Here is a 17,590-nt window from a genome sequence, read left to right as displayed (position 1 = left end):
ACCTGCTATTATCTGCTAGCTAATCCACAATATATTAGTATCTTGGGTGCCACTTTATATTAAGTGGCCTTAACTACTATATACTTGCTTAAGAATACGAATACGGTGTACTTACAGTACTGTGTTTATAATGTATTGCAGAACACTTCTAGAGCTCTTGAGGTGGGATATGGGTAGGTTGAAAGACAGGTTTGGTGGAATGGGTAGGGTTAAAGGGGGGGTTAAGGTGTAAGCTCGGTCCTGGAGGGCTGGGGTCCTGCAAAGTTTAGTTCCAACTCCAATCAGACACACCTGAGCTAGCTAATCAAGCTCTTACAAGGCTTTCTAGAAACATCCATACAGGTTTGTTGAGCTAAAGTTGGAGCTAAAATCTACAGCATTTTCCAGGACCGAGTTTGGACACCCCTGGTGTAAAGGATGGTCAACAGTGTATTTATAAATGTAATTAGAGACATAGTTAAAGGTGTTATTACATGGTATTTTATTAAGCAAGTACAATGTAAAAGCATGTATGAACACAATAGGAACATTGTAATGAATGATTAATTTCAGTGTAAGTACATATTAGTTAAAGACACCTAGTATGAAATGGGAGCATCATTTAAATCCTTACCCTTTATTATTTGGTTCTGGATTGCTCTGTCCTGATATTCACAGTACACTGATGTAGATGCCCATACACCACACTTATAGTTCATCCAGAAATATTGCCAATTCAGACACCTGAACTTACTAGAGACCAATCCATTTCATGCAGGTGGATTCAGGAAACTGCATAGGCAAACAGAAAACCCTTTTTCCTCTTCAATTGTTTGCTGAATCTATTTACATAGTAACCCGCTCATAAATACTGAGCCCATTTCAGAAGCATATCTGCTTGACACAGTGCTATTGTGTCTACGGGCCACTTGAGAATAGCTGCGAGCCACACTGTCTGAAAGCAGAGTAGTTTCAGGTCTTCGGTGGACTGAGGCGATACAAGACAGGACAATTATGGTTATGCTTTTAGAAACCAGTTTGGTTGTGTTCTATAAATACACAGGGCTTAAATGGGCTCTCCAAATGATATGTCCACTCGATGATTGTCCATCACACAAGTGTAAAAGGAAAATAAATTGAAAAGTAAATACTCTGCACCAATCAAGCTGAAACTGCTATCTTACCATCTCTGCTTTAGTATTGGTGGTTCAATGGGCAAAAGATTTGACATTAGAAAAGACCAATCATTCAATAGCTTGATGCTTTTGTTGATTCTTGTGGAAGAAAAACCAATGTAGGAGATATTAGTTTCGGTGAACCATTGCATCACATGGACAATAAGTGATTATGCCAGTTTCAGAACTTTAACTGCTGCCAATGAATGGAATAATACGTACCACGTATTGTCTGGAACAATGCTGGGCAGTTGCATTGGTTTCATTGAAAACGATGACACCATCGTCTCTAAAGATGTATCCAATTATGCATAATAATCACCTATTGTGTGCAAAAGTGTTTGGAACTCCAACAGTAGCTATGTGTCCATCCAAAGAGATGGGAAGTAGGTTGATGAGCAAAACTGAAATATTACACAAAACATTTGTGAATAAAGCAGTGTTTACATCCAAAGGGTCAAAGAAAACAGAATTGTCACTTCTGATAAACTGGTGCCAGCATTGGTGGTTCAGTGGTACAATTCTTGCCTGCCACGCAGGAGACCCAGGTCCGATTCCCAGCCAATGCAATTGTTGTTTGCGGGCGAGGCAGTGACGCAGTAGGTAGTGCTGTCGCCTCACAGCAAGAAAGTTGCTGGTTCGAGCCTTGGCTCAGTTGGTGTTTCTGTGTATAGTTTGCATGTTCTCCCTGCGTTTGCGTGGGTTTCCTCCGGGTGCTTCGGTTTCCCCAACAGTCCAAAGACATGCGGTACAGGTGAATTGGGAAATTGTCTGTAGTGTATGAGTGTGTGTGTGAATGTGTGTGTGGATGTTTCCCAGAGATGGGTTGCGGCTGTAAGGGCATGCGATGCGTAAAAACTTGCTGGATAAGTTGGCGGTTTATTCCGTTGGATTATTAAAGGGACTAAGCCGACAAGAAAATGAATGAATTAATGAATAAACTCGTGCCAAATAGATCAAAAGGAAAATGGAATTTGCTGCTGTTTGAGAAGCCAATGTGAGCCTTTTTTCTTATGTAATGAATTACTATGAAAATGAAACCGAAACAGGGCCGAAACAGATTTTTAGCTCCAACTTGCCTCAACACACCTGCAAGGATGTTTCTAGAAAGCCTAGTAAGAACTTGATTAGCTGGCCCAGGAGTGTCTGATTGGGGTTGGAACTAAACTTGTCACGGTTTATGGATCTGTGTGTACCTTCTGTATGTTATGTGTCCCGCCATGTGTGTTGTCGTGTGCAAGGGTGTGTGTTTGTTTGCCTTTTGTGTTGACAGCGTGCTATATCAGCTGATGTTATCAGTTGACTAATCATCCTCCAGCTGATCCCTGTTTTACTGGCTATTTATTTCAGCCTGTGGGTACTGCTGGTTATCAGTCTGTTTGTTCTTGTCAGTCTGTTCGTCTCAGGATTCTCTGTTGTCTTCGTTTGGCCTGTTAGCATTCTTTGATTTGAACTTTGTCTTTTTTCCTCATGTTCTCCCGCTACTAGCCATTTGGCATCCTTTGATACACATTTGTCTTATTAAATATTACTTGCACTTGAATCCTCTCTGTCTGGCGTCGTGACCAAACTTTGCAGGACAACGTCCCTCCAGGACCAAATTTGGACATGCCTGCTCAAGACAGTTCTGAGGTAAACATATTGAACCATTTGATAATGGATTTTAGCTGATGCATTTTAGAAAGACCAAAACAACATTTCAGATGTTTTACAATATAATCAGTTCACTGGATTTACATAGCCCTTGGCCAGGGGTGTCCAAACTCGGCCCTGAGGGATGGTGTCTAACATAGTTTAGCTTTAATTTTCTTTTACATGGAAGTTTCTAATATACCTAGAAAGAGCTTGATTAGCTGGTTCAGGTGTGTCTAACTGGGGTTGGAATGCCCACTAGGACTGAGATTGGGCACCCCTGCCCTAGGCCAGGGGAGTCCACACTCGGTTCTGAAGAGTTTAGCTCCAATTCTAATCAAACACACCTGAACCAGCTAATCAAGCTCATACTAGGTGTACTAAAAACTTCCAGGCAGGTGTGTTGAAGCAAGTTAAAGCTTAAGTCAGCAGGACACCGGCCTTCCAGGACCAACTTTGGACACCCCTGCCCTAGGCTATATGGCTGCATTTTGTGTGAAAAATGAATGCTACAGAATGGTATGAACCACCAACAACTTCTGTTCCTTTTCACACTATAATGTTTATCGCTTACCTCCATATGGACAGCTTAGTTGGCATGACCAGTTTGCTCTGTAGTGGACTGGACTGGACCTGGAATCGAGTCTGGTGAAGGACGGTTTGGTTCCAGAAACCAAAAATGAAATCGGACTGGAAAAAGGAAACACAAAAGCAGTGTGAAATCATGGTTAGTTCACTGGTTTGTATAATAACACCATCCCATTGTGCCTATTTTTGGTTATCACATGATCACTTGAAGCAAAACCTGCAAGCCAGGGACTTAAACTATGGATGCCTGAAGCACAGTTGCCTCATCTCAGCGAATATTTTAGCTCTCCAAGCTACCGGAGCCCATGGATGCAGACTTCACACAATTTTACATTCCACTAAATGTCCTTTACAGTGGAAAAGATTCTTAGATTGTTCTTCCTACAAGAAAAAATATTTTCATTACAAAGGTTCACTTTGGGAAACTAAAAATTTTACAAAATTTAAGTTTGTTTCAGTAGTATCTATCTATCTATCTATCTATCTATCTATCTATCTATCATCTATCTATCTATCTATCTATCTATCTATCTATCTATTACTTTTGGGAGGGTTCGTTCTTACTCAACACCTTTGAGCTGCTGCTTGTTTGTTTTTTTGTTGTTGTTTTTTTGCATTTAGACTTATCTAAAGTTTATACTAATAAATAGAGTAATCTAAAGGGTTGGTTGTTGGTGCAAGACAGGCTGGTCTGAGTATTTTAGAAACTGCTGATCTACAGTTCACTCACAAACATCTCTAGGGTTTAGAGTGAGCAGCAGTTCTGTGGACGCAACTGCCTTGCTGATGCCAGAGGTCAGAGGAGAATGACCAGACTAGTTAGAGCTGACAGAAAGAAAACAGTAAGTCAAAAAAACACTCGTTACAACCGAGGTTTGCAAAAGAGCATCTCTAAACTCACAACACGTCCAACCTTGAGGCAGATGGGCTACAGCAGCAGAAGACCACACATGGTACCACTACTGCCAGCTAAGAACAGGAAACTGAGGCTACAATTCACACAGGCTCACTAAAATTGGAAATCGAAGATCGGAAAAACGTTGCCTGGTTTAATGAGTCTCGATTTTTGCAGCGACTTTCAGATGGTAGAGTCAGAATTTGGCATTAACAACATGAAAACATGGAAAACAAGAACATCAACTGTTCAGGCTGGTGGTGGTGGTATAATGGTGTGGGGGGATATTTTCTTGGTGCACTTTGGGCCCATTAGTGTACTGGTTGAGCATCGTGTCAACGCCACAGCCTTCCTCAGTATTGTTGCTGATCATGTCCATCCCTTATTGACCACAGTGTACCCATCTTCTGATGGCTACTTCCAGCAGGATAACGTGCCATGTCATAAAGCGTGAATCATCTCAGATTGGTTTCTTGAACATGACAATCAGTTCACAGATACCAGACCCTCAATCCAATAGAGCGCCTTTGAGATGTGGTTGAACGGGAGATTGGCATCATGAATGTGCAGCCGACAAATCTGCAGCAACTGCGTGATGCTATCATGTCGACATGGACCAAATAATGTGAGGAATATTTGTTGAATCTATGCCACGAAGGATTAAGGCAGTTCTGAAGTGATGGGTTGCAGCTGGAAGGGCATCTGCTGCGTAAAACATGTCCTGGATAAGTTGGCGGTTCATCCCGCTGGGGCGACCCCTGATTAATAAAGGGTCTAAGCCGAAAAGAAAATGAATGAATGTTTTATTAGGAAATATGCGCTTTTTTTTGTGAATGAAAGCACTCAGAAGAATAGTCTTTTTGTTTATGCATTAAAGCCAACACTCATCACATTGTTCTTGTTCTTACATTTTTGTTTGTGTACAATATGTTACCATGACGAATCGTTCACTCTCTCCGAACCCCAAAGAATGCAGTACTTTTAAGTGATAAAGAGCTTTGGGGTTTATTCTGACATCACTGTTCCTGGTCTTTCACAGCTGGCCCGGTTGATCCCCTTGTTTGGAAAGACCCGAGACTATTCACAACAGCTCATTTACACAACAGTACAATACCATCTTGCAAAGACGTGAACACTATATACAGCTTGGAATTGCATTGCTTAATGACTATTAAGTTTACTATGAATATTAAATATAAAGTACCTCAACCTGCCTCATTTCTAGATTAAGCTAACAGGAAGTACTCAATCAACACAAAGTGTCTTTATCTTCTTGTAAGTTTAAGTTTAGTTGAATCCTTCTTCGCAGTAATAGATGGTATTATTTACTGAAAAGGCTTGGCATGCAGCCCGGGACCTTGGGAAGATTCCTGCTGACAGACCCAAGGTCCTGCACATGGTCCAACACAAGCAAACCAGCCCTTCCCCTAATTCATGCAACCTTGTACTCAATCTACTGGGACACATCAGACTTATTATATACTAAAGCTACTGAAAATTATTCTGAATAATATCCTTTTTTTGCCTTGTATTGTATAAGGTTTATGGAATATCTGCAGACAAATAGTGTTAACAATTTAATGTTAAAATGCTTTATATAATAGCCATTTCAGTGGGTCTTATTGTAAGGCTTAAAAGGGTTAGTCACCCACAAATTTTAATTATGTTATTAATTACTCGCGCTCATTTCGTTCCAATCCCCTGAGACCTTTGTTCATCTTCTGCGCACAAATATAAATGTTTAAGGGTGTTCTCATACTACGTACAGTTGCCTTAAACTGTGCTGAAGCACGATTGTCGCCCCTCTCCCCTGACGGCCTGCACTCACACTCCTTTTACCTTCCGAGCCTGAGCATGCTCATGTCATCAATGATGCAGCTGCTCAGTTTAAGAGGAAGAGCAGCGCTCTCGCTCAGCACAGCGGAGATTTCTTTAGTTATATAGTTTTGGTCGTTTGGGATGCGGTGATACGCAGTTAAATACCTCGCCGAACAGATCAGCCACTTTTGACACTTATAAATGATCAAAAAAGTCTTTAATAAAGGGGTTTGCATCTTAATAAACTACAACAGTTTGCACTCATTAAAAAGTAAGAATGATTTAAAAATCCAAATGAAATAGTCCCTTAATAGAGAAGTTGCGTCTTCAGTTTCGGGCTCAGGCACACTTTGCACTCACACTTCAAGCATACAGCGCCAAAGCCCAACCTTACCACACTCACCTCTTCCAACTGGGCCAAGGCCGGCCAACTGAACAGCGCCTGAGCCCGATTCAGACCACTTACACTTGTCAAACAACCCGGGAAACACACCTGGAGCAAGGTTCGGATTGCAAGTGCACCCTTAGATGAAGATCCAAGAGCTCTCTCATCCTCCATAGATGATAGCAACAGTCCTGAGATATTCAAAGTCCAGAAAAGAACCAAAAACATTCTCAAGACATTGCATATGACTTCCTTTGTAATACTTCAAAGCTAGATAGAAAGACAGACAGACAGGATAGACAGATAGAGATATGGATAGATGAGATGGATAGATGGACAGAGAGGACAGACAGACAGACAGGTAGGTAGGTAGACAGGATAGACAAATGGATGGATGGATGGATGGATGGATAGATGGACAGACGACAGTCAGACAGACAGGATAAATATATAAACCTACAAGATAGATAGACAGACAGGATAGGTAGACAGACAAGACAGACTGAATAAACAGATAAACCAACCAGACAGACAGACGGGATGGATAGATAAGCAGTTAGACAGACAGGATAAACAGATAAACTGACAAGATAGATAGTCAGACAGGATAGATAGCTAAACCGACAAGATAGATAGACAGACAGGGAAGGTAGACAGACAGACAGACTGAATGAACTCATAAACCGACAAGACAAAGAGACAGACGGGATGGATGGATAGATAGATAGATAGATAGATAGATAGATAGATAGATAGATAGATAGATAGATAGATAGATAGATAGATAGATAGATAGATAGATAGATAGATAGATAGATAGATAGATAGATAGATAGATACATGATGATGGATGGATGGATGGAAAGACAGACGGACGGACAAATAGAGAGACAGACTTGATCGATAGATAAAAAGACAGGCAGGATAAACAGATAAACCGACAAGATAGATAGACAGACAGACATAATGGATAGACAGAGAAACAGACAGGATAAACAGATAAACTGACCAGATAGCTAGACAGACAGACAGACAGAAAGATAGATAGATAGACAGACAGACAGACAGACAGACAGACAGACAGACAGACAGACAGACAGACAGTCATGATAGATAGATAAACAGACAGACAGGATAAACAGATAAACCGACAGGATATATAGGTAAACAGACAGACAGACAGGATAAACAGATAAACCGGCAAGATAGACAGACAGACAGACATACATACATACAGATAGACAGACAGACAGACAGACAGGATAAACAGATAAACCGGCAAGACAGACAGACAGACAGACAGACAGACAGACAGACAGACAGATAGATAGATAGAGAGAGAGAGAGAGAGAGACAGACAGACAGACAGACAGACAGGATAGAAAGGTAGACAGACAGACTCTATGTAGATCCCAGCTCTAACCTCTCTGGGCATTCACTTAAACTACTTGAAGAACATCCTGAGATGCTGTTCCAACATTCCTGGAGAAGTTCCCATCTATTCAGAACACTTGTGCTGCTGGCTGTCTTTCCCTCACAACCAAATCCAAGAAAAAGAAAAACGTTATCAAAAGAAATTCATACAACTGCACATCAAAGATTACAAAAAATATTTTAATTTCTGCCTGTGGTTAATATAATATAATATAATATAATATAATATAATATAATATAATATAATATAATATAATATAATATAATATAATATAATATAATATAATATAATATAATATAATATAATAACCGTTAAGTAGTGTATGAAAGCTCTGCACAAAAATATTTAAATGACTTGTTTTTCTGATGAAAGAGCGCTCGCCGTGATTGGCCAGTGCAGAAGCACGTGACGAGGCAGTCACGCGCTTTCCAGGAACCCGTCAGGAAGAAGATAAACAAAACAAACCAGAGAGGAAGACGGCGTGGATTGAGAAGAAATGACATTAAGTTTTCCTAAAGACGAGTAAAATTGGAGTTACCACCTATTTTCGCTAGTGCGTGGGTAGCTTGAAGGTGAGTCACCTTTTTGACTATGACAGCGCTGTGAAGCGTGTGTGGACAGTTGTTTGAGGATGATCAAAACATTGCTTCTTGTAGCTAGCTCTCGGGCTAAGTTTCGCTAGCAGAGGGGAGGGACACGGAGGCCATAGTGTGAAAGCAGCGCTCCAGTTCCTTTTTAAACTCTAACCAGTTTTCATTTGTTTACCTCACTGGTTGTAGGATAATATGTGTGGTCTGTCATCCTGAGGTGCCCGTTTGTCCTTTCAGATCAATATTTTCCCCCAGCGGTTGCTTAGCTGGCGCTGAGTAAGGGCAGAAGATGTTGCTTGTTAGCTTTCAGTTACACAAGAACTTCTAGAACATTACTCCCCGAGTCTAGTCCTGGAGGACACCAGCAATGCAGCTCACATTTGAGTTGACACACCCACACCTCATATTAAAATCTGAATTGATGTGCTGATCATCTAAATTAGACGTGCTTAATGCGTATTTGGATACTGCACTTTCACAATAGTGAAATCAGTGTGTATTTATTGGAGGTTAGTTAGGCTGGAGTGTTTGTGTGTGTTGTGAATCTCCATGGATGAGTCTGTCAAGCCGTACATTATCACAATAAACATGCTACTGATTGAATTGACACAATTACACACAGATTACTTGTTTAAAAGTTGAAAACGCCTGTTAAATGGAATTAAAAGCAATGCTAGGCTGTGGTGAATTGATTGATCACTCGAGTTGATGGGTGATTTGTAGACTTGTGTGATTATAGATGATCAACCCGACATGTCTATAAGGGTACACGCCCCCCATCTGCACGATGCAAAGTGAAATCGAAACACGATAGTTTCCCTGATATCAGCACTGCTTTGGAACACTCTTAACTATGCTAAATGAGTTTAATATGTTTTGTTTGTGCACCTAAATGTCTTAAAATATATATTTCAGATGCGTTTGAACTGCTCGTTTTTATCGTAGGATAATGCTCATTAACTTAGCTACTTGATGAGTTCATAATTTGTCTGTGCACTAACTTTATGCGGGAATAACGCTTTGCATTCCATCTGTTTACGTAACGTGGGGAGGCCCGCAATATTGTTTGTTGCTTGTTGACTCAACCGAGCGCTATGGGGCGGGGCGTTTATGCGCAATTGCTCATGATCGACAGCGAGCTTTTCTGTCGTATATACGCGGAGGCGGGCTGTGTATTTGCATACAGCCAATCAGAGAGCCGCTAAGCGTGGGCGTTGGCGCAGGATCGCTGCGGATTAGGTTGACGCGATTTGTTTTTGAAGGGGGCCATGTTGGGTTCAGAATGTTGTCAAGTGTTAGTAGGTCAGAATAAAATATGATCTCGGCCATAATATTCAAGGCACGCTATTCGTTAATGTACGTTTCATCATGTGTCTGTTAAATGCAGTCTTAGCGCATGCGCATGTAGGTCAGTCATCTGCCTTTATGTAAACATTGGTCACCTATAGAAGGGATTGCATTACATCTGCTTGAGCTTACTGTATGCTCATTTGTTTGGTATGAACACGTGGTATATGATGAAGAGAGAGAGAGAAGTGTGCAAGCAGTGATGTTTGAGATGAATGTCATAACAGTTTGATTGACAGTTCATGCAGATAGTAGAGTAAGTCTATTTATAGTAGATGAGTTGGTTGCATTTCACGTTTATTTTCTTGATATTGCAATGGCATTGAATTTTTGCTTGAATGTACCATATTTTTTTGAATAGTACATAAGTACAAGCTTTTCTTAATTTAATTTAATTATTTATTCAGGCTGATGTTATTCAGAGGGTCAGCATTGAAATGTTGCTTGAATGTACCGTGTTATTTATTGTCTTAATAGTACATAAATCATTTTTCAATAGGTAAGCAATTATGTTTTTCCCCAAACAAGCTTTTCGTAATTTAATTTCATTATTTATTCAGCTTTTCATGTTATTTAGAGGGTCGGGATTAAATTGTTGCTTAAATGTACATTATTATTTATCTTCTAAGTAGTACCTGCATTGTTTTTCCAATAGGTAAGCAATTATGTTTTCCCCAAATCAAGCTTTTCTTCATTTAATTTCATTATTTATTCAGCTTTTCATGTTATTTAGAGGGTCGGGATTGAATTGTTGCTTGAATGCACATTATTATTTATCTTCCAAGTAGTACCTGCATTGTTTTTTAATAAGTAAGCAATTATGTTTTCCCCAAAACAAGCTTTTCTTCATTTAATTTAATTATTTATTCAGGCTCTCTTGTTATTCAGAGGGTCGGCATTGAAATGTTGCCTGAATGTACATTATTATTTCTTGTCTAAATGGTACATAACTAATTTTTCAATTGTTAAGCAATTATGTTTTACCCAAAACAAGCTTTATTTTAATTTTAAATGTATTATTTATTCAGGCTGATGTTATTCAGAGGGTCAGCATTGAAATGTTGCTTGAATGTACCGTATTATTTATTGTCTCAATAGTACATAAATCATTTTTCAATAGGTAAGCAATTATGCTTTACCCCAAACAAGCATTTCTTAATTTAATTTAATTATTTATTCAGCTTTTCATGTTATTTAGAGGGTCGGGATTGAATTGTTGCTTGAATGTACATTATTATTTATCTTCCAAGTAGTAACTGCATTGTTTTTTCAATAGGTAAGCAATTATGTTTTCCCCAAAACAAGCTTTTCTTCATTTAATTTCATTATTTATTCAGCTTCTCGTGTTATTCAGAGGGTCTGCATTGAAATGTTGCTCGAATGTACATTATAATTTATTGTCTTAATAGTACCTAAATCATTTTTAATTGGTAAGCAATTATGTTTTTCCCCAAACAAGCTTTTAATATAAATGTATAATTTATTCAGCCTCATGTTATTTAGAGAGTAAGCATTGAAAGATTAATTTATTTAATTTTTGAATAGTACATAAATAAATTTGAAATAGATAAGCAATTATGTTTTACCAAAAAGCAAGTAGTATTTTTTTTTACTTATTTATTTATTTAGGCTCATTTTTTAAATTATATTTTATGCAGACGACTCCCTTGCAGAATATCCCAGTCGATCCAAAATTATAAATAGTTATTCCACATGTCTAGTTAAATTGTATTCATCTCGCAATAAATATCACAAAATAAAAAATATCCACACATCTTTAATAATAATTTTCAGTTTGTAACAGGCGTTTTACACATTAGCAGTTAAAAACAACAACATTAATACATGAATGTTCTTGCATAAATTCACAGCTCAATTTTTATACATTTTGAAGCATTTTTATTCGAAAACAGTTTGACATATAGGAGAGTAAAGCATGAAATTGGTGAAATGTTTAGTCATAGTCATTATTTAATTGCAATATATGTACAGTAATAACCTAATTGTAAGCTTTTAATTATTTTTTAAGCGCTTCAGTTTTCCTTAAATGCAATCCCTGGAAGCTTTGTGTCAGGACTGTGCTGTTGCCGTCTCAGCGATCAGACACCTCTGACATTTGCAGAGTAGTCTGTGCATTTAAAGACCGGACTGCAAAATACTGGCTTATTTGTCATCAGCCCACACTGTCCTTTAAAGCTGCACAAGCTAATAAGACGTCTAACGTCAGCCTAAGTTAAATATGATTTTTAATAAGCATCTTCCTACATCTTCCTGTGTATTAGCCTCAATGTTTCTGTAAATTTAGAGCAAAGGCTATCGTTGTGATCACAGCACGCCCACGCATAAGATTCTTCAGTTTGTGCATAGCAGAGTGAAGGCTTGTAATGCATACTTGTAAGTAGCAAAGAGAAGTTTTAGTTTATGGTCATATAAGACTGGGTTGATTTTATAAAAAGACTTTTTGGTATTATTTTTAAAGCCTCAAGATTTTTGTTCTTTGTTGAGATATATGATGTGTATATATATATATATATACAGTTGAAGTTAGAATTATTAGCCCCCTTTTGATTTTTTTTTTAAGATTTCCCACATGATGTTTAAAAGAGCAAGGAAATTTTCACAGTATGTCTGATAATATTTTATCTTCTGGAGAAAGTCTTATTTGTTTTATTTCGGTTAGAATAAAAGCAGTTTTAATTTTTTTTAAAAGCATTTTTGGGGCAAAATTATTAGCCTCTTTAAGCTATTTTTTTCCCGATAGTCTACAGAACAAACCATCGTTATACAATAACTTGCCTAATTACACTAACCTGCCTAGTTCATCTTATTAACCTAGTTAATCCTTTAAATGTCACTTTAAGCTGTATAGAAGTGTCTTGAAAAATATCAAGTAAAATATTATTTACTGTCATCATGACAAAGATAAAATAAATCCGTTATATGAAATGACTTATTAAAACTATTATGCTTAGAAATGTGCTGAAACAATCTTCCCTCCATTAAACAGAAATTGGAGAAAAAAATAAACAGGGGCGCAAATAATTCAAGGGGGTTATAATTCTGACTTCAACTGTATATCAACAAAGGGATGGTTGTTAAATATCAATTAATTCATAACAAATTAATTAATTGTAGCCTACCGTTTTCACGACCTGACCCACATGGTCTTTGCTTTACTCATAACCAAACCATAAATAAATAAAGTCACACACAAATTACCACCTGTCAATCACTTTTTTTCCGCGGGACTCTGGCATGAATAGGCAGTGATCTGTGTCGTTATAATGGCTTTTTCCCACAGCTGGTCGAGGAGACGAGAGTTCATTTGGAGTTCACTGTAATTTGTATTGTGATTGATGATAATTTTCTTATTTTATTATTATTATTATGAGGAAATAATAACAAGTAAAGACCCTAAGCCTCGACCATTTTAGTCGCATATGCGCCCGATATTTTATCTATGCGACCTAAAAGTATATTTGGAAGCATTTGTGCTAATGCATTAATTTTCACTGTTTTCATGGCAAAATCCTCACCGCATGCTCAGATTTAGGAGGCATTTATGCAGAATGCAGGTTAAGGGGTAAGTGTAACAAAGGCCAGCCGGCGAAGTGCTATGTAGGTAAACCTCACTCCTCTCACCTCTAAAGGCGCTCCAGCAACAGATTCTATAAGCCATTGTCTTTAGCCTCCTTGTTAGAGCAACCAACTCCCATGCATAGAATGGCCAGTTCAATCCCAGCTCAGTGCCGGTTGGCACAAACTATTTGAGTAATTATTGTACTACAATCAAATAAGTAAATAAATGAATAAACGCTTGCTAAATTAACCCACCGATACAGGTACAAAGCGATTCTTATCTTTGAACATTGATTCAACCAACAGTTTGGGACTCTTATCTTCTTCCAGAGGGAAGCAGTTCATAATGTGAGTACAAAACAATGAGTTGGATCATTAAGAATCCTCTCTACCTGATTTCTCAAACAAAACTTGAGGATAAAAATATTCAGCTATACCTCAATAAGAGGTGCGTCTTGGATTTGCACTTTGATTCCATGCCTAACAATGCTTTCCAAAACAACATCAGAAGATTGTTCATTTTTCATAAGATTCTTGTTATCTTATCATTCTTGTTAGCTCCATAGAGAAGTGACTTGCGTAAGAAATAATTAATCTCACTAAAATCAAAACAAATGGGATTTGAAAAAAGGAGAAAGTGTTTCCTGTTTTTTTTTTTTTTCTGAAGTCAACCAAATTATTCACATATTATTATTTATATAATAATTATTATTATTCACATATTATTAACAGATTGCTGATGTGGATGAGTTGCATGATGTGCTTCATACAAACATGAACAAAATAGCAGAAATTACTGCATTAAATACAGGTTAGTTAGTATGCAGTGAAGACAAACATGATTCGTGCTGACCGCAATGTGCTTTCTGTGGTCTACTATTGGAAGCATGACACTAACCAGATTCTTGAGACCAAAAGGAAGCTCAAAGACTCAAGTATTTAATTTTGAAAGTGATATAACTGCTAAATTGCTACAGCAGATTGTTTTACACTCTAGTCATTTATCATCAGGACATTTTGGCTTATTAACAGTAATCTTTGCACATTCTAGGGCAGTGTTTCTCAACTGGTGGGTCGCGACCCAAAAGTAGGTCGCAGGAACATTTTCAGTGGGTCGCGTGTGTGTGGTCAAAAAAAACAACAAAAGTTTAATTTTTAACTTATTTTGCTTATATCGACTTTTATTTTGAAATGCGTGCGCCACAACTGTTCTGTTTGACATGTGAAATTTTATTTAATTACAGCAACAAATATGTCGAAGTGCAAATACGACCCCGATTATGTAAAGTGTGGATTTGCTTATATTGACGACAAAACCTCAGCGTGTCGTATGTAGTGAGATGCTCTCACAAGAGAGCATGAAACCTTCAAAATTAAAATGACATTTAGAAATCAAACATCCCAATTGCAAGGACAAACCTGTGGACTATTTTCAAAGACGACTCCAATAGCTGAGGGCATCACAAAAGTGCCGAACATCTTCATGTTCAAAACTAGTACAGGCACTCCGCGCATCTTACTGTGTAGCTCACCGTGTAGCAAAGGCCAAGAAAGCCCACACAGAAGCAGAAGAGCAAATAACTGGTGATTATTATAAAAATGGTTATGATTATTTGAATCATTTTACTTTTATTTGCTGGTTTGTTCTGTTCAACATGATCAGTGTTAATGCTTTATTAACAGTTCAGTTTAGTTAATGGTAATGAACTTTTCCTTACCTTGTTTACAGTATTTGTCGTTTTTACTTTGTAATATTTCTATAATACGTTTCGTTAAAGGGTCATGAATCACCAAAACACATTTTTTGAGCTGTTGACAGTCGTATATGTGTCCCACACTGCTAAAAACACTATTAGGGCACATATATTTCACTAAAAAGTGTAAATTGGTTGTTTTTGCGTTATTTTAAGCAAATTCGTACTTCCGGTTTGAAACGAATTTTTGAAGCTGCGTCACGGCCATGACATAATAGCGTGTATTCCAGCGTGCAGACTGGACGTCTGTGCCAGAGTGAGTCTTATTACGTCTTACAGTGTGATGCATTAATGCATGAGTAAGGCTTGGTTCAAACCAATCAGCGCGCTCTATTGTGCAACTTCATTAATATTTATTGCTGTCACAGTGTTTAGACGACAGAGACGCCACGTTGTGTTGGCAAAACACGCGTGAAGTGTTGCTTTTATAGTTTGCTGCCGTTAAGTTTTGTTTTCATTTTCTCTCTGTGAGAGCGCAGCTGGCGTCACGTGTGGATTAACAGTGTACGCGACGCTCAACAACAATAACTTACGTGTCTAAGGAGGATTATTGCTTACCTGAGAGCTGTTCTCATCTCCAAACGCTGAGATCTGGATTCGCTTGTAGTCTTCTCTTCATAAAGACGCGGCTCTAGTTGCTGGTGATTGTCTTGTCTCTACAGATTTGGTAAGTGAGCGACCAGTACTCTGTTTATTCAGTTTGCTCGTATCGAATTAAGTTAACTATTTCACCGAGTCACCGAGTGTAAACACGTTAGCATCACAACCAAACTTTAACCTCGTGTAGGGTTTTTACCGCATTTAGTGACCGGAATAACACACACGTCTTTCTGACGCTACCTGCCGTGTGCATCTAAGTTTCCGGGAAATGCGGAGGTTTTTTTTCTCTCATTCGCCGTGCGGTATCAAACATTGCATGAAAAATACACGCTTAGAGCAGTTCCTCGAATCAAATATCTTGTTTGTCGCGAGGGGCATGAATGAATTCTCTGAATGAAAGAGCCAAACTGCAGTTAAAGTCCACCATTTAATAATTTGGCAATAATTCGACTACAGATGTCCATGTAGGTTAAACACCATCACTTTCTCCTGTCTGTGTATTTTGATTCTGAAACTCGCGCGTGCCCAAATAAACACTCCCACACCATCCCACTTTAGTTCCTCCGACACTCCCCCCAAACAGAGCTGGACACGCCCACTTTTCTGACTTTTTCCAAAGTAGAGGTGTGAAAACACCCTGCTGAAACGAGGGGGTTTCATGGCCCTTTAAATGACAGCAATTAAATGTTTTTTATTTGTAAGTCTCAGTGATTTCCTTAGGATTTTCTGTCACTACTTGTGGATGTTAACAAATACAGACAAATGAATTATAATTCCTAAAATCATATTATAGTTCCTAAGAATTTGGGTTGCGGCTTGATGACCATCTAAAAATGTGTGTTCAATGGCCAAACCAGTTGAGAACCACTGTTCTAGGGCATTTTGAAGTGTAGTAATATACTTACCGCTAGTCTCCTTTCACCCACAGTCATGTGTCCTGTGCTGTGTTTGCACTCTTTGTTTATTAGGCACGCTGTTATTCAGGATCAAGGAGACTAAAACAGATTGTAAACCCACTTGACCGTAAACTAGTGACCCATATTATTTCAAACAGGAAATATGTCATGAAGCTCAGTGCAATTAATAAAAATGCCAAAGGGTTGATTTTAAAATCATGCTGGTAGTGCTCCCGTAAGCTCAAAAGTGATGCAATGTTTTGCTGTAATGTGTAAGGTTAGCAGTGCTTTGATTTGTGTAATTAAAAAACTAAATTGGCAGATATATCTGCACCGCCTTGCAAAACCCTTCAGGCAGAAAGTCAATCTTTCATCGACAAAAAAGAAGTTCTGTAAGAGGAAATTATGAATTGATAATTTACTGAAGGCTATTAAATATTTAGCATTAGCCAACTGGTGTTATCATCGTATGGTTTGAGGTTGAAGTCACTTTCTGTTTACCTTGCCAGTCCAATTTTCCTTTATACACTCAAAAAATGCTTTTGCTTCTTGTTTGAACTACCTATTAAAAATAGTTAAAACAACATAATTTTTAAAGGGTCACGAAACATCAAAACACATTTTTTGAGATGTTAACCATCATATGTGTCTGGACTGGCTGGTACAACGTACCATCTTTGAGTTTTCAGCAGTAATCCATGAGACAGATTTCAGCATGCTCTATTGTGAATAAGGTGCAACTTCATTAAAATGCATGATAGCTTCGAAAACTGTTTTTAACACTACAGTGTTCAGACAGATGCCACGTCGTGTTTCCAACCGTAATTAAAACAAGTGGAAGAGGAAGAATTGTTTGGAGACCAGGGTCGTCAGTGTTGTGTTTATAAATGTGTCGCAATGAAAGTTTTGTTGTATAC

At 38.2% G+C, this 17,590-nt stretch overlaps 1 protein-coding gene across 2 annotated transcripts in view; it reads left to right on the top strand.

Annotated features, from left to right (window-relative positions):
* The first annotated feature begins 8,359 nt into the window (after window positions 1–8,359).
* crebrf (creb3 regulatory factor) overlaps window positions 8,360–17,590 on the top strand; it is a 30,536-nt gene continuing 21,305 nt past the window's right edge. For both annotated transcript variants that reach the window (XR_015520741.1, XM_087301923.1), the window contains exon 1: window positions 8,360–8,479. The gene's annotated coding sequence lies outside the window, so the exon portion shown is untranslated. The remainder of the gene's footprint in view (window positions 8,480–17,590) is intronic.

This window comes from Danio rerio, chromosome 21 (genome assembly GCF_052040795.2).
Source record: "Danio rerio strain M-AB ecotype USA chromosome 21, GRCz13ab, whole genome shotgun sequence".
Lineage (NCBI taxonomy): Eukaryota > Metazoa > Chordata > Actinopteri > Cypriniformes > Danionidae > Danio > Danio rerio.
Note: the sequence above shows the minus strand (reverse complement) of the source record. Positions and strands in the feature narration are given on the sequence as shown.